Source organism: Orcinus orca, chromosome 7 (assembly GCF_937001465.1).
Source record: "Orcinus orca chromosome 7, mOrcOrc1.1, whole genome shotgun sequence".
NCBI classification, from domain to species: domain Eukaryota; kingdom Metazoa; phylum Chordata; class Mammalia; order Artiodactyla; family Delphinidae; genus Orcinus; species Orcinus orca.
The window spans coordinates 56440725-56457807 of NC_064565.1; the positions used below are offsets into that span (position 1 = coordinate 56440725).

The following is a 17083-nucleotide window of genomic DNA, read 5'->3' on the forward strand; positions in this document are numbered from 1 at the left end:
CACACTCACAAAAAGAGGAAAAGGGGAAAAAATAATAAATCTTGCTCTCAAAGTCCACCTCCTCAATTTGGGATGATTCGTTGTCTATTCAGGTATTCCACAGATGCAGGGTACATCAAGTTGATTGTGGAGATTTAATCCGCTGCTCCTGAGGCTGCTGGGAGAGATTTCCCTTTCTCTTCTTTGTTTGCACAGCTCCTGGGGTTCAGCTTTGGATTTGGCCCCACCTCTGCGTGTAGGTCGCCGGAGGGCGTCTGTTCTTCGCTCAGACAGGACGGGGTTAAAGGAGCCACTGATTCGGGGACTGTGGCTCACTCAGGCCGCGGGGAGGGAGGGGTATGGATGCGGGGCGAGCCTGCGGTGGCAGAGGCCAGCATGACATTGCGCCAGCCTGAGGCGTGCCATGCGTTCTCCTGGGGAAAGTTGTCCCTGGATCCCGGGACCCTGGCAGTGGCGGGCTGCACAGGCTCCCCGGAAGGGAGGTGTGGATAGTGACCTGTGCTCGCACACAGGCTTCTTGGTGGCAGCAGCAGCAGCCTTAGCGTCTCATGCCCATCTCTGGGGTCCACACTGATCGCGGCTCGTGCCCATCTCTGGAGCTCCTTTAAGCGGTGCTCTTAATCCCCTCTCCTCGCTCACCAGGAAACAAAGAGGGAAGAAAAAGTCTCTTGCCTCTTCGGCAGCTCCAGACTTTTTCCCAGACTCCCTCCTGGCTAACCGTGGCACACTAACCCCTGCAGGCTGTGTTTGTGCAGCCAACCCTAGTCCTCTCCCTGGGATCTAAGCTCCGAAGCCTGAGCCTCAGCTCCCAGCCCCGCCCACCCCGGCGGGTGAGCAGACAAGCCTCTCGGGCTGGTGAGTGCTGGTCGGCCCTGATCCTCTGTGCGGGAATCTCTCCGCTGTTCCCTCCGCACCCATGTGGCTGCACTCTCCTCCGCGGCTCCGAAGCTTCTCCACTCAGCCACCCGCAGTCTCCGCCCGCGAAGGGGCTTCCTAGTGTGTGGAAACCTTTCCTCCTTCACAGCTCCCTCCCACTGGTGCAGGTCCCATCCCTATTCTTTTGTCTCTGTTTATTCTTTTTTCTTTTGCCCTACGCAGGTAGGTGGGGAGTTTCTTGCCTTTTGGGAGGTGAGGTCTTCTGCCAGCGCTCAGTGGGTGTTCTATAGGAGCAGTTCCACGTGTAGATGTATTTCTGATGTATCTGTGGGGAGGGAGGTGATCTTCGCGTCTTACTCTTCCGCCATCTTCCTCAACTCCCACATGCCACATGGTGTGGCCAAAATTTAAAAAAGAAAAAAAAAGTCCCTTGCTATTATTGTATTATTGTCAATTTCTCCCTTTATGTTTTTTGTTGATAATAGTACTGTCAAATTTTCATCCTTTGTAGCTGGTTTGTGTTCTTCCTCTGGCCATCTCTTTATTTTTGGTGTTCTGCAGTTTTCCACATGTCTAGGTGTGGATTTCTAAAAATCTATTCTGTTGGCATATGGTGTGCTTCTATTTTATGTGGAGTCATGTTTTTCATCAGTTCTGAAAATTTTTCAACCAAATATTGTGTCTCCTCTATTATTTCTAGTCTCTCTCACTGGACAACAATTGTGCATATGTATATTCTCATATTATCTGCTATGTCTCTTCTCTCTAATAACGTATCTTCTTATATCTACATAATTGTATCATATCTAAGTCTTAACCTGTGTCTAATCTGCTAAATCTCATAAATTGGTTGAGGATGGAAATAGAGAAGTAGAGTAAAGGATGATTTAGGAAGTGGTAGAGTCATTTCAAAGATAGAGGGGACAGATTAATTTCTTTCCTAAGTAACTCACATTAATAAACATTATCTTTCTTGTTCTGTTTTATTTAGAATATCTGTAAAATTCATGCTGTACAATTAACTGAAATTTTCACTTTAAAAGAAATTTTAGCTCATCTTTCTGATTGTTACATTAATTTTTCTTTTTAAAAGATAAATAAAATGACATTTTTAAAATTTATTTGTTTTATTTATTGTTTATTTTTGGCTACATTCCTGTGCGAGGGATTTCTCTAGTTGCGGCGAGCGGGGGGCTACTCTTTGTTGTGGTGCACTTGCTTTTCATTGCGGTAACTTCTCTTGTTGCGGGGCACGGGCTCTAGGCGCATGGGAGTCAGTGGTTGCAGCACGCGGGCTCAGTAGTTGTGGCTCTTGGGCTCTAGAGCACAGGGTCAATAGTTGTGGCACATGGGCTTAGTTGCTCTGCAGCATGTGGGATCTTCCTGGACCAGGGCTCGAACCAGTGTCCCCTGCATTGGCAGGTAGGTTCTTAACCACTGCACCACCAGGAAAGTCCAAAATGAGATCTTTATTAAGTTTCAAAGTTCAGCTAAGAAACTTAAGAGTCAGTGCAGTAACATGCATTTGAAAACTCACCCTAGTGATTTATTTAATGTGGGATCATCTCCTAAGCCCTCTCTAGTTTTTTTACCATATCTCTAAGAGGGTATACATGACCTAACCCAAGGACAGCACCATATTCTATGAGTGTGTGATTTATTGTTTTCCAAAAAGATCAAAAAAAAAATCATGAGTTCAACAAATGCAGCTAAATTCTCCTGCAGTTGAGCAAATTCATTTCTTATTGACTTTCTTCAAAAATACGTGACTACAGAACTGCTTTTCCACTATTCTTAGCAATGACAGATTGGTCATACACGTCAATTAATAATAATTTGGTAAATAGCCTTGTTGTATCTGTTTGCCAAAGTCAGTATTCCTTGTTGTACATTAATTTAAGATACAGAGCTTCAATTATGAAATTTGTTTTTCAGCTTTTACATATTACATTTAATAGCCCCCAAATTCGTTGTGTCTCTTAAGTCCCCCTTCCCCACAGACTGTAAATCAATTTCATTTTTATTTTATGAAAAAATTAGATTAACACATATAATCGATCTCAGAAGTGGCATTAAAATGCATGCATTCTGTATATCTAATAATATAATAGCATTCAGATTAAAGAGATATTTCTTTCATTCCCTATGTTGACAGTCCTCCTTTCCTTTCTTTACCCCTTCCTTCCTGCTTTCCTTTCTTCTCATTTCCGCTCTCACCAAATCCAAAGTTATTTGGAGCCACCGTGTTGACATTTTTCCCTTCTCTACTGAGTTCAACAGTGTCAGTGTTAGCATTTGGACTTATATAGAAAATAACTTCTTCATTATTTATGGTCATAATGAGGGACAGCTTTGTGGGAGTGGATGTTCTCTGCACTTGTAGAGCTGGCAGTCAATATGATGGGATTGGAAGGCTTTCTAACCCTTGATGCCATTCCCAAAGTATTAAATTCTACCATTAGCAATTTGATCCTAGGGGTTAGGGCATTGACCCTTATCAAAATGCGAATCCCTCTGAGCCAGAAAATGCCTTAAGCTGCTATCATTGATTAACATCATGTGACTAATTCATATATTGGAATCTTTCCAGCAGAAGTAGGCTGAGAGCAGATTTTGTAAGGAGAGCTAGAGAGGTTCAGTTTGAGAGAGGGTCAGAATGAGATGAGGTCACAGAACATCCAAAGAACAGTAGGAAGCCATTTCAGGCAGAGAGAAAGAACAACTAGAGGTTGAAGAGGCTGAAGAGAAACTCACCTAGTTCCCATTTTTGCCCATCCTTACTCCTAAGTGTGAATATTTTTTTAATGAAGAAAAAAAATCCCCATAAACTTAGAGCAGGGGACACAGTCTCCTGCATAATTTCATTTGGGATTACATTAGGCAAGAATCATGGAGAGTGGGAAGCATCAATAGAAAATAACTTGTAGGTGATCAAAGCATGAAGAAGTGAGGGGTAGGGAGTAGAAAGAGGTTATTTATTGCATTTGCAGAATTTTAGAACACGTATGTAATTCTGATAATGACTATTAAAACTAGACACAAAAACTCGTCGAAAGTCTCATTTTAATCCAATAGTTTAATACTTGTTTCACCAAACTGGAATTTGATATGTTTGCATATGCTTCTTTTTTCTCTTCTCACATTTAGTAAGCATTTCTAGTATCTTTGTTTTTACAAGTTTTATTGCTAATGTTCTGGGGAATACAATGAAAAACAAAAGAGCTGTCCCCAAGTAGCTACCAAAGCATTACAAAAAAGAAAATTAAGCAATAAATATAGTACAAGGTAGACTATGATGTGAGCTCCTTGGGAAGAACAGAGGAAGCACAATGTGGTATACAGAGGGTGTTAAATAATACTCAACGCTTTGGTTATAAATAACCTATTCAGCCTTTGCTATAAAGATTGGCAGTTGCGGGGTGAGAGTCACTTTCATGCAATCACCTAAGGCAAGCCACCAGTTATCCATTGAGATGAGGGTTAAAATCCTGGGAATTCATCATTGATGAAAAGAGCTTCTGCTCCCACCTTTGCTAGAAATTCTCAAAGATCCATAAGACTTCAAGAAAGGAAACAAAAATTAAAATATCTCCCTGAAGCTTTTTCTTAGATTATTCCTTCTGGGTCAGAATCCCTCCTTGTCATAGTAGAGTAGCGTTAGGGGTTGGGAAATGCCAAAGTGTTAGAAGTTAGAGCAGGGATTTCTTAAGTTGAGGTAGCAGAAGGCACCACAACTAAAAGAAGGTTAAAAGTGGACAGCTGGGCTTCCCTGGTGGCGCAGTGGTTGAGAGTCTGCCTGCCGATGCAGGGGACACGGGTTCGTGCCCCAGTCCGGGAGGATCCCACGTGCCACGGAGCGGCTGGGCCCGTGAGCCATGGCCGCTGGGCCTGTGCGTCCGGGGCCTGTGCTCCGCAGCAGGAGAGGCCACAACAGTGAGAGGCCCGCGTACCGCAAAAAATATTTTTAAAAAATCAACAAAAATGTGGATAGCTATGTGGAAGTTGAACAACTATGATCCAGAATTTCAGAAGGAGAAACAACGGACCACAAATTTGAAGGAGCCAGAGGCAGGTATTGAAGTCAGGCTGTGCGGCCAGAGTTCTATAAGTTAGTCACACTGGACCCCACAATAAGTGGCAGTGTTTGTGGCTTACTTTTGTGGAATATATGGTCAAAAGGCCTGAGGTCAAACTTATTGGGCCAGGGGCTGAGTAGATATTGCCAGCCAAAGCCAGTCTTCCTTGGACAGCATCTCTATCTTTGTGTTCTCACACCGCTTAATAATAAGTGATGAGACTCATTCTTGCTGTCATTTATGCCTCATGCATTTAGTAAGCAGCAGCTGTGTTCTAGGTTCCATGCTAAGTGTGCACGGAGAGGCAAGTGAAAAAGTAGGTGATGCTTCCGAACCTAGAGTCCAAAGGGCACGTGTAAACCACCAAGAAGCCAGACAGAGCTACGTTGCATGTATTTTCGTGAGGCTGGCCAAGGGCTGGTCTTAGAAGTCTAGCTTCAACATGTAAATAGTCATGATTAAGCTTCCCACAGAACTCACATGATTAATCATAAAAGTCCTTTGATCACAACCTTCTCATAGACTGATGTACTGTAACATTGACCTTGAAGACACATGCCTTTAAAGGACTGATGAGGGACTTCCCTGGCAGTCCAATGGTTAAGACTTTGCGCTTCCACTTCAGGGAGCCTGGGTTCTACCCCTGGTCAAGGAGCTAAGATCCCACATGCCACGCAATGCGGCCAAAAATAAATAAATTTTAAAAAAATAAAGGACTGATGAGCAGAAAATAGGTAGGCTCTACTCAGGTGACACTCAGGAAACTTTGGGACTGTCATATTTGCTCTCTTGGACCTACATGTCCCACTGTCCTGCCCATCTGTTCCTTTCACTCAAGATGCCGGAATCCTACACCATGGGCAGGATTTTCACTTCTCAATATAGAACATGCACCTTACCTCATGGTCCAACTGACTTCCTGAGAATAAATCATTGTCCTTGTACTTTGTAAGAGACAGCAAACAATGATTTTGTTGTTGAGGTATATGAGGCTGCATTCATTCGACAATGACATATTTTAATCACCAACAAGTATCCTAAAATTTTGGATTTTAATGCCCTGAAAGATCAACTTTTAATCAGTTATTGATTACAATTTGAGGAGCCTTGTGTCCAGGCTAAATGCAGTGTGACTTATTCTGTGGTGAGTAACTCCTGTTCATTTGAAGTCTTGAAGTTGTTTTAAATGCCTTAAACCAAGTTTCTCCAACAGCAGTGTCAGAATTGTGACATTTTATGCTAGTTTTACAGTGAAAAGGATTCTTTAGCAATGTGTTGAAAGGCACTGTGAGTTCACTCTGAGTCTTTGATTATGTTTAATAGCTTCGCTGTCAGACAGTGAGTCATGATCTTTCTCTTTACAGTTTGTATTTACACCTCCTGGCGTTTGATAAAAGCAATGTAGCAGGCTCTGCCTGTTGACAGTGATGAGTCCTCTATTGTAATCAGTACAGCAGAAAAAATAAAACTTGGCACAATAGGGTGTAAAACCCCTTCCTTCTGCCATTTTAAATGTTAGTAGTTATGTGTGTAACCTTGTAGAAAGACTGCTTTGTGAAACAAAATGTCAGCATATCCAGTCATTCGATTTACATGAGAAATTTTGCTTTCTCTCTATCAGGTTCAGTTTAGCAAATGAAGTTAAGAAAAAAAATTTTTTTATCTTCTCTATTTGCAAACCTTGGTGATGTAACCATTTATAAGCATGCCTATGTAATATTTAATGGGAGAAAATCAACGCTAATTCCCTCTCCAATCCAGTGAGGCTGAATTTGTCTAGCAGTAGGGAGTGATCAGAGTAAATGAACTGCAAACAGAACGCTGACGAAGGAGTGGGATTGCTATTTCTGAATTCCTATTGGACTACAATAATTGTTAATAATTTATCTCAAGTTTGCCTCACTCTAGGCTGCATTTTTTAAAGTAATTTCCTCTAGAAGTCTTTGAGTTGAGCTTTGCAGGTTTTCCCCCCCACATATGCTAATATCTTTAGTCAGATGTCACTAATTTGAAATAGGTTTTGTCCCTTTTGGTGAAAATAGCTTAGAATTCAACAAAGTAGGTATCTGGGTACCTGGGTTCTAGCCCCTCACGTAGGAGTCTATTTAGGATCCAAACAGAGAGATGAAGTAATGGATGAGTATAAGGTGGAGTTTGGTAAACTTTTTCTATAAAGGGTCAGATAGTAATTATTTTTCGCTTTGTGAGCTATGCAGTCTCTGTCGCAACTACTCAAGTCTGCCAATGTAGCGTGAAAACAGACATAAACAACACATAAATGAATGAGCAATGATCATGGTTGTGTTCAAATATAACTTTATTTACAACAACAGGGAGCAGCATGGTTTTGGTCTGTGCACCATAGTTTGCTAATCCCTGCTATAAGATTTCAGCCCTCCAGAATCGTATTTTGGCACATTACTAAAAATAGCGATCACATAGTTTTCTTTACATGTTCATGTAGAGAAAGTGTTGGGGTTCCTTTAGACACTGCTGAGTTATTTAGAATGTGTCCTAACGCCAGCAAACCCTTGCTCTAGGCTTGCAAAACCCAAGGCAACAAGTGCTTGAGTAAAGGGCAGAGAAGGACCAGAAGAGACCTGGGCCAAAGAAGCAGTCATACCCACCCAGCATGTTTTCCTGGTTATTAATAATGTTGGGTGGAATGCATTGATGTGGGAGTACAGGAGGGAGTCTGGTCATGCGAGAAGCTTGGACCAGGGACTATTCTTGCCAGTATGATCATTCCAAATCAGAATCCATCCAAGGCCTTAAGGAAGTAGGAGTTATCAAGATGATGGGACCTTAGCCTAGCAGACAATTCAGAGAGGAGAGTCAATCCCAGTAGGGAGAATAGACCACTTGGTAGGCACCACGTTGGACTGGTAGAAGGTATCTGTGTTGGGGGAGCTGATAGGGGTGAAGACGTGGGAGGAAGCAAGGAGTGGTTGATGAGATGTTCAGAAAGTGGAAACTTGTGTTTTCAGCAGCCAACTTAGACACCCAAGTTTTTCTCGGACAACCTAATTCCCGGAATATCACAAGGTTTAATTAAGGCACCGCTGGAATGTGTGACCGAGTTTCTGACCCACAGGTTGGGTAGATGTCTGCAGATACTACAGCAAAGGCTGGGAAAGGGGATGATCAAGACCCAGGAACTAGGCAGCAGCTGACAGTATGTATGTATGTATGTATTGTGCTCACATAGGACAAAAGCTACGAGGGCCAGAACTGAACTCTTTCATTATAAAGTCTGATTTATACCTCTGTGGGAAAATCAGCCACTATGCCTAACACTGCATTGTTTCATGAGAGTCTTAGCTACTGAAAGTCATATTGTCTAACCCTTTTTTTTTTTTTTTTTTTTTTTTTTTGCGCTACGTGGGCCTCTCATTGTTGTAGCCTCTCCCGTTGCGGAGCACAGGCTCTGGACATGCAGGCTCAGCGGCCATGGCTCACGGGCCCAGCCACTCCGCGGCATGTGGGATCTTCCCGGACTGGGGCACGAACCCGTGTCCCCTGCATTGGCAGGTGGACTCTCAACCACTGCGCCACCAGGGAAGCTCTGTCTAACCCCTTTTTTGTGACGCATAAAGAAGTTTTACATTGTAAAAAGATTTTTAAAGATGCAGTGATAATTTCACTTGAATATGGAAGCATTTTCAAGATGAAAAGCGGAAACAAAGAACAGCATAATAGGTATTATGTTCCGTAGACATTTCAAGATGAGTTATTGTACTGTAGGCATTTTTTTAAATACAGAGAACAATGCTTTTAACCTTTATGTGTATATTTAAACACTCATAAAACATTTCTACTTTTTATGACAAAAATTTCAATGTACTAATGTACTTACAAATGAAAGTAGAGAAGAATACCTGATGTTAATTGTATAAACATAAATACATAAAGCACATTGCTTTTATAGCCGTGAGGAGACCCGTGTATACCATTTGGGTAGGTTTATTCTAAATTTCCCATAAAGCAATATTCTATTTGTTCTTTAATAAAGTGCGGGCTTTGCCATCAGTGGAAAATAATAACCACCGTTTAATTTCACAATTAGCGGCTTCTCCCTAGATAAGATTTGCCTGAGAAGATAAGTGCATTCCAGTTTTGAGAAATTAACATCTCCTAGGTGAACAAACCTCTAAAAAGAAAGTCAAACAAACCTCATCTCAGAACCTCACGAGAGTTGGAAACAACAGGCCTGATACCTCAGTCCCACAGCTCTTTGCCAACCACGTTTGGGGAATTGCTGTGACTGACAGAAGGAGAGAAGCTGAATTTGAGATAAACAGAAGTGAGATGCTTCCTAAGTGAGCCAGGAGAGATGAGATAGCTAAATGCAAGCAGCACTAACTATACTCTGCACCGTTGATTCCCGGGATAAATCTACATGTGCAAAGTGGGGGCTGGATTGGAGCCGTGTTAGAAAATCTACCTACTGGTGGCTCCAGGGCTGATTCTGGAAAAGAACCTTATTCCAGGCAGCCCACTGGCATCAGTGGAGGTCCTACTGCATGCAGAGCATTAGAGAGAGGGGCCGTTTCATGGAACCTGAGAACCCAAATGCAACTAGATACTTGAGTTTGAAACTCAGAAATGTGAGTAACACTTTTTTTTTTAATTTAATTTAATATTATTTTATTTTATTTTATCTTGAAGTTGATTCATTTATTTCTTTATGAAATTTACATTCTCATGAAAAAGACAGAGTAAAACTTTTTTTTTTTTTTTTTGGCGGTACACGGGCCTCTCACTGTTGCGGCCTCTCCCGTCGCGGAGCACAGGCTCCGGACACGAAGGCTCAGCAGCCATGGCTCATGGGCCCAACCGCTCCGCGGCATGTGGGATCTTCCCGGACCGGGGCACGAACCCGCGTCCCCTGCATCAGCAGGCGGACTCTCAACCACTGCACCACCAGGGAAGCCCCGAGTAGAACTCATTTTAAGTAAGGGGGAAAAAAATAGGGAAACTACAGTGATAGCAAAGGCCACTCACAGTTGTCCAGCCTTGAGGAATACCTAGAGCCATGTCCCTCTGCAGAAACATCTGATGAGCCCCAAGTCCTTCATTGTGCTCCAGCTGTTGGTCTGAAGCCATGTGAGGCTAAGAGGGTCACTGCCAGCAGGGGAAACCCAACCACACAATCTGCTGTCCGTAAGCCACTCATGTAACCTCCCATGTTCCATGCAGAGAGTTGAGTTCAGACACCAAAAATGGTCTCGTGAAGCTTTTTTCATTTCCAGGAGCGCCTGTGTCTCCACAGAGCCAGCTCTCCTGAGGAGGTTCTGAAATGCACTCTGTCCCCACGGTCTCCCTCTGCCCTTCCCAGGAAAATGTGGAAAAGTTCCTTACTCACCAAGTGGTTTGCCTTGATGCCAAACAACTCACTTGGTAATTGGTTCAATTGTAATAAATTAGCTTAGCCATGATTTTGGAAGAGTTGTAGCTCCATATTGCAGACCTTCTTCACTCAAACTGCTTCCCACAGACCAACCGGGGGCTCTTAGAGAAGATGAGCTCTTCTGGTTGCTAATCTGAGGGGGAAACCTAGCAGATCGCGTTTACTTAGCCTCTCCATTCAATTTGCCTGTGATAAACTGGGCTCTGCTAGATCTGTGCCTGTTTTATACAATAGGGATAATGGAAATAAAATGAATACTTCAGAACAGAGGCAATAAAGTATTATTATGGCTAATGAAGGAATGATTTGTTTTGAATGTCAACTGCTTAGAGGCAAGGATTTTATAAAAATCAAATAATAAATGGTCACCATATCGGCAATGTAAATATTCCCTTATTGATCTTACATGGAAATCAGATTTCAGAGAGAAAAATGCCCAACACACTTCAGAATAGATTCTAGAGCAAGTATCTATGATGAATTATCAAGTTCCTAACTTGCTTGCATTACATTTTTAGAAGCACCCTGATATTTGATTTATAACTGTTCTTACATTACTTAGATTTCTAGATTCTGTAGGTTACTAAAATTGAAGTGAAAGTTTCATGAGTCGAAACAATCAGAATAAGGCATTATATAATGCAGTAGTTCTCTTAAGCTTGCACTAGACATACATGGAGAGTTTATTTAAAAGACAGATTCCCAGGACATATCCTCCAGAGACTTTGAGTCAGAAGATCAAGTAGGACCTAGGAATCAGCATTCACACTAAACAGCCAGCGAGTTTCTCTGCTTGTGGCCCTTGATCGTATTTTGAGAAAAACTGCAATAGAGTACATCCTGCTTTTGAATCAGGTTTCACAGGACACCCATAAGAGGACAGAAAGTTAAGAGGCTTAAGATAGCTGAAATGGAGCTGAGATCAAGCCTCTGGTTCAGAGTAGAGTGCCAAAGGGAGGAAGAAGATAAAAAGGAATTTTTATAGACGGGCCACTCACCTTGCTCCCCTTTTCCTGATCCACACCAAGTCTGCATCTTACAAGAGAACCCAGAATTAGTCCCCGCACAGTGCCTAATGCACCCACTGAGTTCAGTAAGCCCTGCCTCTCTGGAATAAAGGCGGGTTTTAGTAAGGAACATTGCAGTTATAAAGACTAGGGCTACTCAATACAAAAAAAAAAGGTAAAAATGTCAATGATAGAAAAGTACTGCCTGCCCTACTAATTATTTTAAAACATCTGGATAGCATAGTTAGTCTACAGTTCATCCAGATGTTTCAGCTTTGTGTACAGAGCCATGCTATGCCTTCCAGCTGTCTGTTTTGACATGCATTTCCATGCTTGAACAGTCAGTGTCTGATGAGTATATTGTGGGGTGGAGGGGGAAGAGACAGCCTGAAGCCACGCACACACAGTCCCCAGCTTCAAACAGGTCTGTGCCAAATATTGGTTTATTAGATGTTCAGTATTCAGAGCGTGGTTTCCTCTGGAAACCATGTTTCACACAGTGGTTAACTACTCAAGCCAGTCCTCAGAAGCCTCTTTAATCCATAACATAGCTAAAGTAGGGAATGGATAAAATTACCCAGTTGAGTTGTAGAAGTTGGATGTCCCCATGAAGCCCTCTGGAAGAGGAGTGGGAGAAGAAGAATTTTTTCTCTTTCCTGGAGTCAAGGATGAGCCTGGGCTACAAGACGTACTGCCTCCCTCCCCAACACTCAGGTAAAACTCACATTCTTAAATGCAGTTTGTCTGAAATAAATGGGCTAAAAAGAAATTTGGACAAATTTGATTGACCAATAGCCCCCTAACTTTCGAGGAGATATTTGTCTTTTAAAAGAGGCTGTTTATTTTTTATTGAATTTCTAATTGTTGAAATGGCAGGCAGTGTAGCATATTAGCTTGCATGAAAATAAAAGAGAAATACTCAGATTCTTTTGGAGAAAGGGAGATTATAGGCAGGTTGAACTTGCCTGGGAATCCTTCTCTAGTCGGTTCCCCAGGGTGCTGCTTCATTTATGCCAACATTTTCTATTTCTTGGCTTCCAAATATTCATATGTTCCAAATGCTATACAATGTGTTTTGAAATAGCCAATATGGAGGCAGTTAGGCCACCCCACTGTGTGTGTGTGTGGTGGGCAGGGTTTGGGTAGAGGCAGAGGGACAAGCATTTGAATCTGTGGATCATTTCTGAGGTGAGTTCTGCCACCACTAAAAAGTATATTGGTCTATGTAGACAAATACCTGTGTTGATTGTATATAAATATACTGAGTGTTGATGGTGAATCATGTTAATTAACACAGACCAACACTTCTTAGTGATATGCTACGATCAATACTGTTCTATTATGATATTCATCTCTAATTAATTTTGGCTCAGCAGGATGAAGCTGCAGACTCTGGTTACTCAGGGGATGGCATTTAAAATATGCACTGCTTTACTTGTGGACTAAACTAGTGAATAGCTAATCTTGGGCAGTGGAAGAAATTATTTCACATCACTGCTCTCTGCTGATGTGTTTCCACCAGAGAACCTCTGCAAAGATGGGAAAAAAAAAAAAATCACTACAAGAGAATTCCAGAGGTGGAAAGAGAAAGAAACCATGTAGATAGCTAAGAAAATCTTGGTGCTTGAGTAGAAATCATCTACAAGGACTGACCAATTTACTGGCATTATTGCAGAAGCTGGACACTCATTGCTTTCACTCCATTCTCTTTGTAAGAGAGTATAATCCTTCCTTGAGATGTTTGGAAAGCAGTGTATTGGGGTAATAAATAGAGGGACTTCTCAAGTCCAAAAGAGTGGGTTCAAATCCCATGTCTTCACCACTAACCGGCCATGTTATTTGGGTCAAGTTACTTATTTTCTTTAGTATCCCTCTCCTCATCTACAGTGTCAGACTGATAATAGTAATTGTTGTCCACTACCTCAGAGGAAATGGTCAAGAAGACATGGCTTCAAGGGGCCTGACACTCCATTAGCATTCACAAAATGTGAGCTGTGATTAGGTTGAGGGACATATTTGCTCTCGTGGCCGTTCAGTTCAGTGTAACAATGGGCTGTGTGTAATAGCGTCCTAGTGTACCCATCCAGACAACATAGGCCAACTCTGCGACCCCCATGACCTCAGGAGACTAGAGAAGCAAGATCCACTATTTCTCAGAGCTGCCCTTCAGCAACCTCAAATTTCTGACTGTATAGGTAGCTAGGTCACAGGCTTAGAAAAGAATGACCAGTTAAGTTTCGGGAAGGATGTGGCCTTCTCCATCGTAATCTTAGGACTGGACTGATCACAATCTGAACAAAAAGAGAGGGGTCCCCTTTCTTACCCAGGCCTTGAACATACAAAGGTCAGCCTGTGGTTGACTTGATTTGATCCCCTATTCACTTTGTAACTGTGGGGCAGGTCCAGGACCGGGATATCCAGGGTGCACGTTATAAAGCCAGCTTGTAATTCAGGCTGTGATTTCAGTCCCCTCAGATGAAGGGGAGGAGTAAATGCCCCAGCTCAGGCTTGAACAAGTCATGGCAGGTTCCGTCTTCATGATGCAGTGCTGTAACTCATCTGCTATTTGTCCCTCACCCTAATGAACACCAAACTCACTCAGAATATACTAAGAGAGAGTTTTTATTAAAGATAACATTAACAAAAAGGTTAGGCTTTCTTTCAGCACTGCAGGCAATTACTGAAGTATATGAATTCAAATAGGAGCAGAATTATAACGGGTTTTTGCTTTCTTCGTCTTCCCAGTTTCCACCCTTTCCCTCCATTCCCAGCTCTGTCAAATAGGCCTGTAATGAGAGCGTGTAGCGATGTCCCAGGAGCCCCTTTTAGAGAGCCCTTTGATGCATAGTCCAGTCCATCCAAGCATATCTGGTCTCGGATTATAATCACCTATGAACATCTCTGTCTGCCTCATTAGATCATAGCTCCTTAAAGATTAGGATTGTGTGTTTTCATCATTTTTTTTTAGCCTGGGCCCCACCCCTCCCTGCCTCAGCAACTGGCTCTGAGACATTCTGAGATGATCTCAGTGATAGGGATACAAAGGAAGGAAGGAAGCTGGGGAGGTGGGCTCAGCAGCCTGCAGCCTGGCGCTCCCTGGAGAGCAGGCTCATTGTTGGGGACACACCAGCAGCTCTGGTGAGCCAAGCAGTGACTCCAGTCCCCTGGGTGCCTTTGCTGCCTCTGTTCCTGTCCCCCAACACTGCTCTGCCCTCTCCCCAAACTCCAGCTCCGTCAGGTCTTCTGTCATCTCCTAACCTCTGTATAGGGGATTTTTTTCTGTGTGTCTCTTGGCATTAGTGCCTTCTTTGTGTGTCTCACATCTAACCTCTTCGGGAGAGGATTTGATTCGTTTCATTATTACGCAGCTCTCACAGCAACTTAGCTCAGACGCCACAGGCCGGTCTAAAGATGCCCCAGCCCAGATCTCTGACCCAGTCAGCTGTGGTCCAGGAGAACTGTGTTACCTGAGACAAACATGTCCACCTGGGCCCAGTGCACTTGTGGGTACTCTGTACAGAGAGAAGTGTTAGGTGTGGTAGGTTCTCAGCCTTGCAGCACCTTTCCTCCAGAAAAGAAGCCCTCCAAAAATGTTTCCTGAATGGCCAACTGGCTCTGGGGGCTGGGCCTTTGCTTTAGGCAGAGCAAATAATAGCTTTTTTGAAAAGATGAGCACAAGAATTGCTAAATTCCAACATTGTGCAAGACACAAAGGAGAGAACAGTTGGCTAAAATGTTGTCCCTATTCTCAAGGTGCCGGCAGACTAGTAGCAAAAGACAGATATGTAAGCCTCTAAGAGCAGCAGCAGATGACCATGGCTAAGAGTATGGGCTTTGGCTATCAGTTCAAATCATAGGTCGTCTATTTACTAGCTGAGTGACCTTAACTTCCCTGCGTTTCAGTTTCCTCAGTTTCCTCATTTACAAAGTACAGCCTTGTACTGGGAATATACAGGGAGGGAAGAACGCCCAGCACACAGCCTAGTGCTTTGTGTAAAACTGGAATATGAGGATAGTATTACTAACTTGCATGAGGTTATAATTCATAAATTTGGACGTAAATCACTTAGCTTGGCACACAGGGAAATCTTACTGAAGGATAGCCATCTATTTTTCTAATGCAATGTAAATGTGAAAATCAAAGTATCCATAAAGTATCACGGAAAGGAAAAAAAGGAGAAAACAGAGGTCAAAGAAGCCCCTACTGAGAGCTGGCTGTGTGGAGCAAGCCAGTAGTTGGCAGGGTCAAGGCTCAACCCCAGGAGCACAGTGGTGGTTTTTTTCCACTGTGCTATCCGGAGCTGCTGGCTTTTCTCCCCAAGCTGCCAGAAAGCAAGGAGCAACCACGTGGGGGAAACTGAGGCATGCCAGCATCCTCAGGACAACGGCAGCCCCATCTGTAATAAGCAACTCTGTTATCCTGCAAAATGCATATCCTGTTATAATGGGAGAGCTCAAAATGTCTAGAGATTTGCATTGATTTTGTGTCCATCTAGGGCTATTAGGGTGTTATTACAGCTGAGGCACCGTTTTGAGGGTTTGTTTACTTAAGTTGAACCGCTCCTAGGAAAGCACAGTATGAAAAATACATGACTGTGCTCTTGGATTTATTCAGTTCAACTTTTTCTCTCATCGCTGGACTCTGAACTCAAGTACTAGTTTGAAAGTCTAATTAATAGCCAAGAAGGTCATTAGAGAAGGACTTGAGAGTTCATTGAAGGATACAGCCATACTTAGTTTATGTCACACGAAAAATTAAACGCAAAAGTAATAGCCACAAAGATTTGTTTTTGCTATGTGATAGTCTTAGACCAGAGTGGGGAGACTTATACTTGTTTAAGCTTCTGATGAAAGTAGAAGATCCCCTTTCATAATAAATGAAGATAACTATTTTGGGACTAGAGGTCACAATTTATAATATTAACATGCCTGGCATTATGATGACAGTGGCACTTTTGTGAGTCACTGAGAGGATACGGACCCTGGGTATGGGAACGAGAATTGTGATGAACGCGGGAAGCTGGCTATCACGGCGGCACTTGTCCTCTGCAATCATCAGGCCAAGCTGCTACCCTGCAATATGATGAACAACGAGGTAATCAGGACATTGCTGTGCATTAACAGGACAAGATGCTCCTGCTAAAAATCAGGCCCGCACCACCACAGTCACCCTTTTTTTCTGAGATTAAAATGAAATGCTGAATTTCAGTTCTTGTCATCTTCCTTTTCAGACATTTGGAAATTATCTTCTACTAGCAGACTTGTGCCTTTGGCTTCTCCAGTAGTTTCTTAAGCTACCTAATAAGTATAACTCTTATTTCTTATCATCTGTAAATTGGGATGCTTAATAAATTCCATATGATGATCATTTAACATTCTACAAAAGGAAAAAAAAAGGTGTCACCGTCGTGTCGTCTTTGGCATTCATGATACAGTGTCTTTAACTGTATAAACGCTGTCTAAAGAGTTCATTCCATGCACTGGAGACAGGACTTAGGGTGCACATATTTGAACCTGGAGTGCAGCAGGGTGCTTCACGATTCAATATTATGTGTGCCTCTTTGACCTTGAGTCCCCTGAGAACAGCCTCGGGTTGGTGGTGCATTCCTCAGCGACATTGTTCCAAGGCTCTAGATAACTTTTCCAAATAAAAAAGTAGTAGAAAATAACGTAAAATAGTAAAACAGTGGTCATCTAGTGATCGTTTAGCCTGT

The 17083-nt window shown here is 42.7% G+C and overlaps 1 protein-coding gene across 4 annotated transcripts in view; it reads left to right on the top strand.

The window, feature by feature from the left end:
- B3GALT1 (beta-1,3-galactosyltransferase 1) overlaps nt 1–17083 on the top strand; it is a 600428-nt gene that overhangs the window by 482149 nt on the left and 101196 nt on the right. The gene's annotated exons all lie outside the window — the stretch shown is intronic.